We start from the raw sequence: 16,891 nt of genomic DNA on the forward strand, positions 1-16,891 counted from the left end.
CTAGTTTGTAACCGTCTATGTTTCACAACAGATGGATTAGCTATAAAAGTCTAATTGTAAGGCGTTGGATTGGTTGGATATTAAAAAAAACCACAAGAGAAATACATACAATTCTATTTTTTGGTTTTCTATCGCTGAGTGTTGTACTGTCTTGTTTTTGTTAAGTTTTTCATTACAGTTCTATAATTAAAGTTTCCTTTTTGTTGTTCGTTTCTTTATTTTGAATCCACAGTGTAAATATGGCTCTATCTTGAACCTCCACCGTGGGATCCAAATGGCCATTGGAGTTCTTCAGGAAGAGCTGAAAATGTATAGTAAGAGTAGAGTAGTAGTAGGAGGAAACCAGGAAATGGTAATCGTCATTTCTGCATACTGAGCCTAGGTGAGCTTGGAGGAAGTCCAGCTAGGTTTCAGTGACCATAAAGGAGTAAGTGCAGGGGAGGGCTGGTGTAGAAGTCTGATTGCAAAATCAGATAGGATGATGACTTTACAAATTGCGATTAAGAAAGGGTAGTCGTATACCTCTGCAACTCATAGTGACAGAATCTAGGAGCATGGAGAACAAGCTTCTTTATGAGCTTGTATCGAGTGTGTTAAGAAAATACTAGTAGGGAAGCATTTATAAGTCTAGAGGGGTAGACTTGGAACCCGAGAAGGATAGAAGAAAACTGTCAAGAAATCTAATTGATGGCAAACTAGGTAGCCTCCCTATCAGTATGAAAACAAGAAGTCAATCATGCTATGTTGCACTCATGACCGAGCTTACAAAATCTGAACCATCAAATGTTGAAGAGGCTTTAACATGTCAAGCTTGAAAAGATGCCATGATTGACGAATACCAATCTATCTTAAAAAATAATGTCTGGGATATTGAACCTAGACCAAAAGACAAATCATTTGTCTCTTCAAAGTGGTTATTCAAAATCAAATATGCACAAGATGGTAGTATTGAAAAACACAAAGCTAGATTCGTTGCCACGGGGTTTTCTCAAAAGGTTGGAATTGATTACGAAGAGACATTTTCTCCAGTTGCCCGATATACCTCTGTAAGAACCATTATTGCCATTGCAGCGTCTAAAGGGTGGAAGATACATCGAATGGATGTAAAGACTACAATTTTGAATGGTGTTATTGAGGAAGAAATATACATATAACAATCGGAAGGATTTACTACACATGATAGAAACCTCTATGTGTGTAAACTAAAAAAATCTCTCTACAACCTTAAGAAAGCTCCCAGGGCATGGTATGAAAGGATAGATAGTTATCTCTCCAAGCTAAGATATTCCAAAAAAGAAGCAGATCCTAAAATATACTTCAAAATATCAGATGGTGACATGTTAATACTTGTTCTCTATGTTGATGACTTGTTGATAATAGGAGAAGATCATCTTATTGCAAAATGCAAACAAGATCTTATGGTTGAATTTGATATGAAGGATCTAGGTCTTCTACACTATTTTTTGGGTCTAGAAGTATGGCAAAAAGAGAATTATATTTTCCTAAATTAAGGAAAATACACCAATAATATCTTCACCAAATTTGGTATGATGGATTGTAAACCTCTATCCACTCCAATGGAAACAAATATTCACAATCTTGAAAGTGAAGGAGTAGATTCAGAACCTACAAATCCTACATACTATAGACCAATTATTGGATCTCTTATGTACTTGGTAAACACTCGCCCTAATATTTGTTATGCTACTAATGTGTTAAGTCATTTCATGTGTAAACCTAAGAAGATTCACCTAATGGCTGCTAAGCATATTCTGAGATACTTGCATGGTACTATTGGACTTGGCCTGAAGTATGAAAATGTTGAGATACAACTCCAAGGGTATTTTGATTCTGATTGGGCAGGCAGTTCCATTGATCGTAAAAGTAATAGAGGGCATTGTTTCAGTCTTGGATCAGATATGATATCATGCTTTAGTAGGAAACAATCGGCAGTTGCTCAAAGTTCCACTGAAGCTGAATATATGGCTGCCTCCTTGGGAGCTCATGAAGCATTGTGGTTAAGGAAATTGCTAGTTGGACTATTTGGGAAGCCCTTGAACCCCACAATGATTCACTGTGATAATCAAAGATGCATCAAACTTTCTATAAATCTAGTTTTTCATAATCGATCCAAGCATATAGAAATCCCTTACCATTATATATGAGATATGGTAGACAAAGATGTTATCAAATTGGTCTACATCAGCACTGAAGAGCAAAGTGCCAACATATTCACCAAACCTCTTGCAAAGTTGGAAGTGGAGTACTTTAGAGGTAAACTTGGTATGACTAAATTGTAATTGAAATTTATGATATTGAATCCTAGTCATATGTAATTTGATATATTCATGAATATTTTGGATGTAATATTGCATTTGTGTGTATGTCATGAAAGGTGATGAGCTTTCATGTGATGTATGTGTAAGATTGCTATTGTAAGGTGACAACCTCAACAATAGCCTGATCTATTATCAAGATTGACTATATTAAATTGTTGTCCCAGAATGAGCTAGAAATCTTGATACTGAATTTGTTATGTTTGAGCTATTGAGTTTTTGTCATTAAGTGTTGTCCCAAAATGTGTCAGAGACTATGATAACAATCATATCATGATTGACTACATTAATTTGTTGTCCCGGAATGTGCTAGATGTCATGATACTAAAATTATTACTCTTGTGATAATGACAACAATTAATATGTTGAAGAATATAATACCTGTGATAATGATAATATTACAGTTGTTACTAGGATCAAGGTTGTTATCTGATAGACTTCATGTAGTTGTTGTCCCTGAGTGTTGGAGATCAGATAATCCATATCTCCCTAAGATATGAAGTATTTCACTAGTAAGCATTACTAAGTGAATGTATATGCTCATGCCAAATGAATATATATCTAGAATGTTGTTCCTTAAACATAATTATGAAATTCAATCCTCTTTTGCTAAGAGGGAGTGTTAAGGATGCAGCCTCATTTGGAATGAAGAAAGAAATATATTTTAAGTAAACTAATACATACACACACACACAGATATATATATATATATATGTCATTTCAATTAAAATCACATATATATAATGAATGAAAGTAACATTAACATATTGTTGACTACCTTACAGTAGATCAATGACTATTATCATTGTATTATCTAATGACTATCGACACATGAAGTTGAAGTCATGTTCGATATTACTATCACTGAATTGTTATTGTTAAAGCATGATAGTATCAAGGATGATAAATGATTCAGTGCGTAACTAATGATGATTGCTAATATATGTTGAAATGTTATGGTTACGTAGGGTCACATACCGTACATGGCATAAAGTCATGTAGGGGTCATGCCCCTACGTAGATATAACCCTTCACCAATATATATGCCCAAAGATATCAATGCTTGCTGATAACATAATCAATAACTATGGAAATTACATTATACAACAAGCAGTCAATAATTAATATATTCACCAGTTATTGTTTGACATAATCAAATATATATATTAGTGATCAATATATACATATCAGTGATCACCTTGAAAGTTTGTTCTTACTATATAGCATTATTCTTACTGTATTCTCAGATCAAATATGAGATTATCCTTACGAAAGAATATCTAAATATTGTTATAAAATATGGAAATAAATATTAGATATACATTGAGATTAAAAGACTATTGTTATTCTCTATCACTGATCTATATTCCTTAACACTTAGATTTGTCGAAGTACAGTTCCCAAGTCTCATCAAACTCAATGGAAAGAATGTATTCATCATGGAAAGACTCTGAACTAGGTAGGGAGAAGGGTGAAGGAGCATCAACTAAATGATCAGTCAATGCTTAACCCTTTGTTGCCTTTTGTGAGACAAACTTAAGGTCAAACTTGGTCAAAATAATAACCCACTTAGCTAAGCGTTCGGAAAGATCAGTTTTGGAGAAAAGATGTTTAAGAGGATCAAATTTAGTGATAACATGAATCTCAGCATTCAAGAGATAATGCTTCAAATTTTGGGTTGCAAAGACTAAAGCAAGGCACTGTCTCTCTATCGCAGAATATCAAACTTCGTAATCGAGTAGAATGCGGCTTATGTAATAAACTGAGCATTCTATACCATCCTTATCAGATTGTGCCAATAAGGTTGCAAGAGCTTGAGGGAAAGCAGATGTGTATAAAAGAAAAGGCTTAGTAGGATCAGTAGGTTGAAGAATGGGAGGATTGGCCAAATAGGTTTTTAGGTCTTCAAATGCTTGACGACAATCCTCATTCCATTGGAAAGTGATATTATTTTTAAGAAATTGTGTGAAAGGAAATGTACGATCCACAATTTGAGAGATGAACCTACAAATATCTTGGATCTTTCCTTGTAGGATTTATAGTTGAGAAACATTCTTAGGAGGTGGCATGTTGACAATAACATCTACCTTTTTAGCGTCCACCTTGACACCATGATGTGAAACTATAATATCCTAATAGTTTTCCACTATCCACAGCGAAAACATATTTTTGGGGATTCAAACGCATGTTGTAATTATGAATTGTCTCAAAGATTTGATGAAGTATCTTAACATCATTTGTACAAAGGACGGATTTGGCTAAGATGTCATCAACGTAATCTTCTAATGTCTTATGCATATATTCATGGAAAATGAAATTCATAGCATGCTGATAGGTTGTGCCTATGTTTTTCAATCCAAAAGGCATCAAAATCCAACAGAACATACCCGAAGGAGTGGTAAAAGTAGTTTTATAATGATCTTGGGGATTGATGAAAATTTGATTATATCCTAAGAAACCATCCATAAAGGATATTACAACATTCCCTCCTACCAAATCCACTATCATAACGATATTCGGGAGGGGAAATTCATCTTTTAAAGAGGCCTTGTTCAAATCATGAAAATTAGTACACATCCTAATCTTGTTTTCAGCTTTAGCCACTACCACAATGTTCAAAATCCATGGGGAATAATCGATAGGATGAATGAATCCAGCATCCAACAATTTTTCATACTCAACTTTAACAAGTAATGCCACCTTAGGGTGAATCTTTCAAATCTTTTCCTTCACAAGTTTAGCATCAAGAACTAGGACAATGTTATGAGTGATAATCTTAGGATCTATGCCAAGTATGTCAGAATATTTCCAAGAAAAGATATCAGGGAATTCATGTAACAACTCAACATATTGTTATTTCTCTTCTTAGTCAAGATATTTCCCTATCTTGATGATTTTATCCTCAAAACAAGGATCCATCTTGATATAAATGGTGTCATTTATTATGAGATTGCTTTGTTGAGGAGCATCTCTCAATTGAGGAAATTCTTTTACTATCTCATCATTATTCCTTTCATTCCCAAAGTAAGCTCTCTCATTTAAACAATATGGAAAAATACGATTATGGTGATAATGAGGAAGGTTGTCATAAGCTCCCAAGAATTCAGCTAAGGAATCATCGGTAGGAAAAAACATCCAAAGCAAAGACACCATAAGGGTCAAAGTCAATATATTTCGGATATTTTAGTGAGAGAGAAGCATAAATGACATTAACACTAATAGATGGTCTCTTAGAGGCTTTAGTACACTTGAAAGGATCATAACCAAGCCCAAATGTCATATCACAAAAGTTGTTTTCCAAGGGAACTTTAATCCCTTGTTCTTGAGCACCACATACATTTCCATTATATCCACACCTAGCTAGGATGTGAAAACTAGGACCATAAAGGTTAGTCATTTCCGAAGAAGAAGGAGGATTTTCAAAAAGTGAAGGATCAAAATCCTCTAAACTAGAGACTAAGGGAGATGAAATATGAGAAGCCACCATGAATTTATTACTCAATGGCCCAGATAAAGTAGATTTATTTTTAGGTTCTTCTTCTTCTTTCTTCTTTTCGACCTTAGGTTCTCTAGGGGGAATTATGCATTCCCCTACGAAAGTAGGATTGAAATCAAGAGATCCCCAATCATCTTCTGCAAGGATCTGTTAAGGAAAGAAAGTGTTCTCAATTGTAGAATTAGGTTGAGAAGATTCTTCCTCAAGAACTTTAGGTCCACTTGAGGAAGCATCGGGGATCGATCCAGATATAGGAGACATTCTTGATGAACTATTCTCATTAATCGGAGTAGAAATTTTAGAGGAATTGTCTAATATAGTTGGGGAAGAATTGATTGAAGAAGATTTAGAACTTGATGTTTGTAAACAAGCCTGAAATCTTGTGTCTCCTAACAAGGTATATGTTATATTGTTGTATATGAATTTGATTTGCCTATGCAATGTAGAGGGAACAATTTGCATGCTATGAATCCAAGGTCTTCCTAGCAACAATTGTATGTCAAATCTCTAGACATAACATGGATAGGAGTAGGTAAAGTAACATGACCTACCTTAATAGGCAATGTGATGATACCTAGTGAGGATTTAGCAACATTATCAAAGCCACAGATAGTGAGAGCATTAGGCTTGATAAGAGATGTATCAACATTGATTTTATCCAATAGGTTAATGCTACAAACATTAAGGCCAAAACCATTGTCCACTAATGTTCATCTTATCGCACTATCATTTATAATAACCACAATCACTAAGGGATCATATTGTTGTTTAAATTCACTAGAAGGTAACTCATCTTATGTAAACACAATCTGAGCCTTAGGTGATGTAATAGAGTGAATCAAGGAAGCCATATTATTGGATGTCACTGCGGGTGGGACATTCAATGATTTCAAGGCATCTTCTAAGATTCCATGATGAGTTGAGGAAGTTTGAAGAAAATCCCAAAGGGATATCTTGGTAGGAGTAGCTTTAAGTTATTCGACAAGATCATACTCCTTAGCAAGGGTTTGCGAAATATGAGGTACTTGAGGAAGAATGTGTTGAGTATCAGGTAGAGGAGTCGAAACAACTAGAGGAGGGTTAGGTTGCCTATTGTTTCTCATGTTGTAGGTATGGGAAACTGCATTATAACTCTCCTTACTAAGTTGTCTATCATAGCTATAAGGACTCTTAATGAGATTCCTTCCTTGAACCGTAATGATGGGTTTGTTCGGATTGCTAAAGGAATCAATGACCCTATCCACCTCTAACCGTAAAATGAGGTTGATTGGCAAGGGGTGAAGTTGGAGAAGGACAAGCACCTTGGACAACAAAAAGTGGTTTGTTATGTTTATTCACATTGATCATGTTGATTAACTTTTTAGATTCATTATTCTTGTGTGAAAGTTTAGGCAAAGACATAAAGTCATCAAGGGCATCATCCAATAAAGCATGATCATAGTGATTGAAAGGCTTATATGTGGTCTCAAAAGGAGACATAACATCATATAGGGAATCATGGGAATCAAACTATGTTGCTAAATCTAGTGGAGGAGTTGATAGGAATATACCCATGAGAGGGATCATTTAACTTATTTTTCTCATCACCACAAAATGGCATAGTAACAAGGTTGATTAACTTTTGACAAAATGTAGGTTTAGAAGGCTTAGGATTCAAAAAATAATCTAGAGCTTCATCTAATTCATCCCTACTAAACTCATAATCAACAAAATTGCATACATAATCAAAAGAATGAACTTATTGCAAATAGAAATCTGACATTTTGAAATGAAAATTGCATGAAACTTAAACATACAATGCAAGGAAAATGAAAGAAACCTATGTACTTTTTTTTTTTTTTTTTTAATGTTTTGAAAGCAAATGAAATAAACTATATCTAGATCTAACAATCCAATGCAATGAAATGAAATTGGATTCACGTCGGGTTCACCAAAGATGTGTAGGGGAAAAAGTGAGACTAAGTATGGAAACCCTAATCCTACTCGCATACACACTCATGGAATACGAAAGAGCCTAGGGAGGTAACACACATCGGCTACTTCTTATGAGAAAGAGAGAGTCGTGTATTACCTCTTATATTTTCTATTCCTTTGCTGTAAATGAGAGAGACGAATAATGAAAAATGCAATCTAACCTAGAAAGAAATTAAGCAAACAAATCTTAATCTGAGAATGCAGATCAAAGAATGACTGATACACTACTGAAAAGTTAGATCAGAAGGCAAAATCAGAGGTGCACCTATGTCTAAAATCTGAGCATAAATTTTCGAGACTAGGGTGCCATGCCAGTATCCTGATTCTGCAATTTTGGGGCTACAACTGAGAGGAGGGATTTTGAGACCTGTGAATTGTTGTTTTTCCAAGTCCTACTGATAGAGGGTAGGACTAGGGCACCACAACCCTATCCTGGGTAGGACCAGGGCACCATGCCGCTATCCTTGACAAGGTTTATGCACTTCTGAAGTTTTTGAGTGATGCAGATGCCTGTTCCAGACCTATACCTGCTTTCAGATTCTTGTTTCTGCACCTACAATCTGAAAAGAGAAGGTTTGGGGTGGCTATATAGGGTTTCATCGTAGTCAAACCCGCATGTTGGTGATTTCCACCTCCATGAATAGTCGATAATGTACTGAAAATGTGTGTGCAAGAACCTTGTGTATATGCAAGATCCTAAGAATGAAAGTAAACAAACTAGAGCAACCCTAAAGAGTAAACCATAATTGCTTATAATTGACAAAGTAAGTGCTCTAAATCCATAATGAAAAGTGATCTAAAGAATCAATATGAATCAAAATGAAGCTTATGGAAAAATCTGAAAACAACATGAAACCATACCCAACCCCAAGGGAGTGTTACAAGCCAATCATCAATTGGTGATCTCCTATCATTCTTCTACATCTTCAAAAGCCCCCAATTGATAAAATGATGCTTGATGAATGTTTGATGGATGAATGTTGAATGTTGTTGAAGACTCTAAGCTCTACTCTTTCTTTGCAAATAAGGCTCTTTATGCTCCAAAAATCTGCTCTTAGATTTTTAGAAGAAGACCCCTTCAAATGAAGAAAGAGAGCTCTTAAGTATGAAACCGTAGATCTTAATTTCATGTTTAGGCCGACCTAGGATTTGAATTTCCTGCTGATATTTTGGGGTTAACCATAATCATATCATAAGATTGTGCTCCCAAAATTTTGGCAAAAAAGTTGTAGACCATGTGCATTCTCGTCACGGTCTAAAGAATTTTTCACCAAATTTTCAGGGCGGTTAGATATGATGATATTAGAACGCATCCCAAAGTGACAACTGATTTCGAGGTGTTTTGATATGTGAAATCGGGCCTAAACTATCCAAAAAAGACATAATTAGGGTTTATGATTAAATGATCCATTGGAGAAATAAAATGAAAAGGGGCACACTTAGGGTAAAGGGCCTAACTTTGTAATGTGTAAAGTGATGAGAAAAGACCTTAGATTTAATTAAATTAATTAATTAAATGCTTAAAGGGGAATTAGAAATGCAAGATGTAAGACACACTAAGGCGGGTGCTAACATAAGTGTGAATTTGTACCACCCTAGCAAGGGTGTACAATTTATGACACTATAGTTCTTTGTGGAAAACTATTATTTTTAGCTTTGTTCACTTTCACAATATTTTGGAGTAGAGTAATAGGCAAGCATGACTAGTGATGGATTGATATGATGAAACAAGTTTTCTAACACGCTTAGATTTTTTAATGTGAATAGATGTTAGAATTAATCCCAACTACCACTCTTTATTATTCTTATATAGACTATTATTCTTTCATTGCAAACAAGACAAATTTGAGTACAATCTTGATTGTGAATTCTTTAGGATCTTCCTACAATAAATATTAAAACTCAAAATTAAATGAAATCATATCTAACACTAACAAAAACATTTAAGACAAGAATTGAAGCACACTTTCTTTGGATTTGAAAAGATTTTCTGTTAACTCCTCCAACCTGTTCATTGTCATGTAAAATGGTTGTTTTGGGCATTTTAAAATAACAACATGTTCATTGTCGCATCACATGTTTTTTTTTCGTCTATTAAAAAATATAGATTATTTTATGTATGTTCTCTCTCGTCCATAGTGTGTAGGTGGTTTATATAATTTTTGAATCAGTTGTATTCTTCACTCTTTTAGAGTCCATCTCCATAGAGCTATTAGAAGTTGAGTGTAAGCCTCAACTTCTATGGAGAATAGTAGACAATAGAGAACACATGTTAAACGTTGGGTGATCATAAGCCTCTTTTACGGAGAACAGTAGCCAACTGCTAAGATTTAGATTTTGAAATCATAAACATTTAGTAGGTGGTGTTAGAGAGAACTAATGCCCAACACTTCTATCTTCAAAGGGTTTGTATCACATGCAATTTTGATTATCCAAGTACGGTGGTAGTGGTAGATACTAACCAATTGTGACTAAACTTGAAAAGGAATAGATTGTTGAAGCAACAAATTTTAAAATCTAACGTTGAAACAACAAATTTTAGAATACCAAAAGTGTTGGCAATTAACAATTATAACCACAATTCTATTTAGTTATTGCAGCTTCTATATAAGTTTCTATGTTTCCTAGAATTGCTCTTGATAAGAGCTTGTTTCCTAGAATTGCAAATGCAAAGACAACCAAGGATTTTTGGAAAATTCTAAAGGAAACTTACCAAGGCAGTGATTAGATCAAGGTTGTCAAGCTACAAACCTTGAAAAGGGAGTTTGAAAATTTAAAGATGTAGGAAATAGAGAATATGAGTGATTATTGTGTAAGGGTCAAAGATGTGGTAAATAAAATGACTACTTTGCGTGAAGTTGTGAGAAAAGAAGTTGTGATTAAAAAAGTGTTGAGATCTCTAACACCTAGATGGAATAATGTTGTCATCATCTTTTAAGAGAGCAAAGATTTGACCACTCTTGAGTGTGATCAGCTTGTTGGATCTCCCATGTCACATGAGGAAAGATTGAGAGATTTATCTAGAGATGTTGATGAGAAATCCTTTTCATCTAAACTATGGATATCAAAGAATAAAGATGCAAGTAGTAGCTCAAAGAGTGATCAAGACCAAGGTAGAGGCCAAAATCTAAATTATTCAAGAGGAAATAGAGGAAGAAGAGGTGGTCAGGAAGGAGTCGATTCGATAAGAGAAATATCCAATGTTACTATTGTAACAGGTATGAGCATTTTGAAAAAGATTACAAATTTAAATAAGGTAATAATAATAAAAATGCTAATTATGCTCACAAGAGTGAACAAACTTCCTCAAGTAATTTATTTTTATCCTATGGAAAAGCTGAAAATGAAGTGAAAGGTGTTTGGTATTTAGACTCGGGATGCCCTAACCACATGTCTGGCAATAAAGAGCTATTTTCTAACATGGATGAAAGTTTTGAATCCAAGATAATGCTTGTTAATGACAACACTTTGTAGGATGCACAAAAAGGAGCCATGGATGTTCCTACAAAGGAAGGTATGCAATGTGTTTAAGAAGCTTTTTATATTCCACAATTGAATCACAACTTACTAAGTGTTGGGTGGCTATGTGAAAATAATTATAAGGTTGTATTTAAAAATAAAAAATATACAATCTATGATAAAAATAAAGGTAATCGTGTGGTTACAATAGTTCCTATGTCAATGAATAGAATGTTCCCATTGAAGTTTGGTGAACATGGTAGCCATCTTGTCAATATGGCATACAAGGACATAAGTTGGTTGTGGCACCTAAGGTATGACCATTTGAATTTTAATAGCTTAAAATTTCTTACATCAAAATCTTTGGTTTTTGGGTTGCCTAAGGTACAAGAATAAAAAGAACCTTGTGAGGGTTGTGCTAAAGGAAAACATGCAAGAGAATCATTTTCTAAAGGAAAAGCTTGGACGACCCATTACCCTCTTCAATTGATTCATTTTGATATTTCTGGTCCTATGCAGACCAAAAGTTTTGGTAATTCATCTTATTTTCTTACTTTCATTGATGATTACTCATGATATTGTTGGGTTTATATTTGAAGTCTAAGGTTTAGGGATTTGAAACATTTAAAAGGTTCAAATCTCTTATTGAGAATAAGAAAGGTTGTAAAATTAAATGCCTAAGAACTGATCGTTGTAGAGAATTTCTCTCAAGAGATTTTAAGAATTTTTGGGACATGCATGGCATAAGAAGACAACTCACCACTACCTAGACACCTCAATAGAATGGGGTAGCTAAGAGAAAGAATCATATAGTGGTAGAAATTGCAAAGAGTATGCTTCAAATTAAAGGTTTGAACAATTATTTTTGGGCTGATGCAGTTGCTACAATAGTGTGCATTCTGAATAGGAGCTCCACTAGAGCACTTGCAATGATGAATCCTTATGAAGCATGGTATGCAAAGAAGCCTAATGTTATTCATTTTAGAGTTTTTGGTTGTTTAGCTTATGTACATGTTGCTGATCAAAACAGAAAAAAATTAATGCCAAGAGCAAGCCTTGTATATTTGTTGGGTATAGTGAGCATAGTAAAGCTTACAGGTTGTATAACCCTTGCACTAATAGCATTCTTGTCTCAAGAGACATGATTTTTTATGAATGGGGAGTTTATGCTCATCGAAAAGACCATGTTGAGAAGTCTAAATCTACTTTGAATGGTGGTATTATTTTTGATATTGATAATGGACAACCATATACTACTTTAATTCCAAGTGCTATGCATCCACCAAGAAGCCCCTCTTCTAGTCCTTTAGTTTCAAGACCAATACCAACATCAACCCCAAGTCCTAATAGGAAGGTTTGAAGCTTAGCTAATATTTATGAAAGAAGTGTAATTCGAGATCATGATGAAAATCCTAGAGGTGAGATAGTCCAATTTTTCTTTATTTTCATAAGTTGATTTTGAACCATCATGTTATGAGGATGCATGTACTAATGAAGTTTGGGTACGAGCGATGCAATAAGAGATTGATTCTATTAACAAAAAAGGTGCTTGAGAGCTTACTGAACTTCCACATGATAAGAAAAAGATTGGTACTAAATGGGTATACAAGACTAAGTATCATAGTGATGGAAGTGTTGAAGGACAAAGGAAGATTAGTTGCTAGAGGATTCACTCAAAGGTTTGGCATAGGTTATGAAGAAACATTTGCACCCATAGCACACCAAGAGACTATCAAAATGTTGATTTCACTTGCAGCCCAAAAGAAATGGAGCATTCATCATATGGATGTAAAAAAGTCCCTTTTTGAATAGGTACTTGGAAGAAGAAATTTATGTGGAGAAGCCACAAGGTTTTGAGATACAAGGTAAGGAGCATCAAGTTTACAAGTTGAAGAAGGCCTTGTATGGCCTCAAGTAAGCACCACAAGCTTGGTATGCAAGAATTGATGGGTATTTTTAAGAGAATGTTTTCACTAGAAGTAAGAGTGAACCTACTTTATACTATAAACAAGAAGGTATGGAGGTTTATCAAAGTAAGGATGAAATTTTCCTTTGCCAAATAAAATATGTCAAAGATATGTTGAAAAACGTTTGAAATGACTAATTGTAAACCAACCTCCACCCCACTTTCTCGAGGAGTTGTATTCTATAGAGATGATGGTGCTCAAATAATTGATGGGACAACTTATAGAAGTTTAGTTGGGAGCTTGATGTTTCTCACTCGCTCTAGGCATGATATTGCATATGTTGTCTCTCTTGTTTCAAGGTATATGTCAGAATCTTCTGAGTTACATATGAAGGCTACAAAAAGAATTTTGTGGTATGTCAAGGGAACTATGAATTTTGGCATTGATTACTACAATACTAAAATATTTAATCTAGTTGGTTTTAGTGATTCTTATTGGAGAGGTAGTGCAGATGACCGAAAATCTACTTCTTGTAATTGTTTCACTTTTGGTTTGGGGTTGATTTCATGGAGTTCGAAGAAGCAAAGCATATTTTCTCTTTCTTCCATGGAGGCAGAATATGTTGAAATCACCTTTGCAGGTACTCAAGCATTGTGGCTAAGGAAAGTTGTTGATGAGATAGGAGAAACACAAGTCCACCGTATGGTGATATATTGTGATAATATGAGCACCATAAAGTTGGCCAAAAATCCCATACATCATAGAAGAAATAAACACTTTGATCTAAAATACCATTTTATAAGAGATTTGGTATAGAAGAAAGACCAAGAATTGAGTGACGTAAAGACTACAGAACAACTTGCAAATATTTTTACAAGGCATTTACCAAGAGTCAATTTTTTATGCTTCGAGATCATCTTGTGTCTCCTCTCCACATCAAGGGGGAGTATGTTGACAATTAGCAATTATATCCGCATTTCTATTTAGTTATTGTAGCCTCTTCAATAGTCTTGTTTAGTTGATTTCAATGGTTGTAGAAGTGTCAAACATTTCTCATGCAAGAAACACCTCAACAGTTTGAAATGAAGAGCGGGAGCGAGTGCAGAGGGAATGGGAGAAAGGGAGGTGTAAGGGGTTTTAGCGATTCTGTAAAGGTGGTTGATGATGAAGATGATGATGGTGAGGCGATATTATTTCTCGATCTTTTGTGTCAATTTCCTATCCCTTTGTTGGTGGGCTTGGTGTGTTTGGTTTCTTGGTGGTGTTCCCTATGTGCAGGTGTTTTCTCTACCTAACTCAAGTGTGGCATCAAGTGGATGGCAGTGGATTTTCCTGGCTTTTTCTGTGGCATCCAGAGGATGGCTGGTAATGTTGTTTATTGGAGCTCCTAGTAGGGTGTGTTCCCCTCTTTCAGCATTCAGGCTTTGGGTGTGTGGAGGTCCTTGTTCTAGGTATCTCAACATTTTAGGGTTTCTCCTCTATTCGGTGGCTCTTCTCAGGGTTCTTCAAGAGTTTGCTTCCCTCGTGTCCTAGCCCTAGGGGTTTTTCTTTCCTCCTTTCTCAAGCCCTAATGTTGTTACAGTTACATCCATATCTGGTGGGGTTTGTACCGTTTCTCTGACCCATTGGTATTTTTCTTTTCTTTTGTTTGAGAGGGTTAGCCTGTGGTTTCCCTTTTTCCTCTTCTCCCTCTATGTTTGTCCTTTAGAGGTGGATGGCTTTCCTTTAGAGGTTGAGAGAGGTTTTTTGGGCTTCTCTATTAGAAGCTTTTTAGGTCTCTTGTTTGTGTTGTTCCTGGTGGATGTCTTCCTTTCGGCGTTTTGTACCTTGTTTTTGTTTCTCTACCATTATGCCCCTATGGAGGTGGGGTATTTGGTGGAGTTTCCTTTTTGGGTGTTTGAAAGGTTTTCGATTTGTCTTCACTGTAAGGTTTTGGGAGCCTTTTTAAAACCCAAATCTCTTCATCTCCTTTTTCTGACTCAACATCTATGGTCTTCTTGGGTTTAGCCTATTGAGGTGGAACTTTCTACTATCAAGGTGGAGATGATTTGTTCTATGGATGACCTTTCTTCTTTAGAGGTGGAGTTGTGTGTTGTGTTTGTTTTCAGGAGATGCTGGTGTTTTTCGGATGGTCAGTTGTGGTTTGGCAGTAAGGCTATTGACAAGCTAAAGGTTGGGGGAGGCTTTCAAAATCGTTTGGTCCCAAATTGCATTTGTTTTCTTATCAACAAGAATCTGGTTGGTGATGTGTGCTTTGTCTTGTGCGTGTTGCTTTCTGCAGAGATCATTTTCAAGGTTATGGTTGTGGGAGCTTGGTTAAAACCCATGATTTTGGCTAAGAGTGCCTTGTTCCCTATTTTCCATTCTGGTTGTGGGAGCCATTCAAAACCCATCAAGCTTGGGGGAGCCTGGCAAAACCCCATGTCTTTTCTTTTTGCTAAGGATAGACTGGATGCTAAAAGTTTTCAAGGGCCCAGTTTGGCCAGTTCTTTTTTTTTGGCTAGGGTCAGGCTTTTGTTGTGCCCTTGAGAAATTGTTATAGGTTATGGGAGCCTGGGAAAACCCTTTTTGTTCAAGTTGTGGGAGCCTTGGAAAACTCACTAATCAGGTTATGGGTGCCTAGAAAAACCCTTGATGTATGTTGAAGGTTAAGGGAGCTCTGATAAAACCCTGGTGTTAGTGAAAGGCTTTGACCTCCTTCTCTTTCAACTAGGTTTCATTGGTATATCTATGTTGATAGGCTGGTTTTAGGCAGCTAGTTGTCTTTGATGTATAGTTAGAAACTATCTATTTTGGGTTTCGGATCCTGGTAAAATATAAGGGTTTCAGGTCCCTTTTCTATTTTGGATCATAGCCAAGTTGTTGTTGCAAGAATCTATTTTCATAAAACAGTCTATAGTGAATGTTTTAGAGTCATTTCCCAATTGTGGACTGAAGTGAGTTGTTATTGGTTAGTTTTTGTTTTTATATAATGTTGTCAATATTAGATTAAGTGTGTATTCTATATAAGCTACTATGTTTGCTTTGTAATTGTGTCATTTTTATAAAAATATTAAAAATAGTGAATACTTTCTTGAAAGAGTTTTGTAGACTTGTGTAAATTGGCTCTATAATAGATTGTTTATTCTTGTTTTGTAATTATATTTAAATTACCTTTATTCGAAAACTGTTTTGAATTTTCAAAAAATTGACATTTAGAAACCTAAAATAAGACCTAGGGGTGCATGCAGAAGCAGAAAAATTAAATAAATGGCCAGCTTTAACATGGGTCTCCTTCACTATTGAAAGAGAGCCCGAATCAAGTTAAGAAGCATATACTACAATTATTTTTCTGAGGTGCTTCCATTTGAAACACAATATTCAAGATTATAATTCGCCAGAGTACAATTTGTTGCAGTTTGATGGTACAAAAAAGCATTGGGGAAGCTCTCCCATTCGCCTTCATCCTATGAAATACTGGCGCTGCTCCGCAAACCTTTACAATCGTACATAGAATAGAAACCTTGTAAACAAGTCACAAGCAAAAGTAGGCCTGCGGACACAACAACTTGCCACTTGGCTGCCGTCTGCTAGGTGGTTGAAAAGAATCCCACTCTTCATCAACAACCAAACATCTTCATCTGTGTCGATGATGCCATTCATGAAATCTATGTAGCGAGTGAAAATCAAAGCACCAGGAGCCGCAGAAGCTTCGAACACCACCAGATTTCTGAGAACTA

Source organism: Cryptomeria japonica, chromosome 3 (genome assembly GCF_030272615.1).
Source record: "Cryptomeria japonica chromosome 3, Sugi_1.0, whole genome shotgun sequence".
Lineage (NCBI taxonomy): Eukaryota > Viridiplantae > Streptophyta > Pinopsida > Cupressales > Cupressaceae > Cryptomeria > Cryptomeria japonica.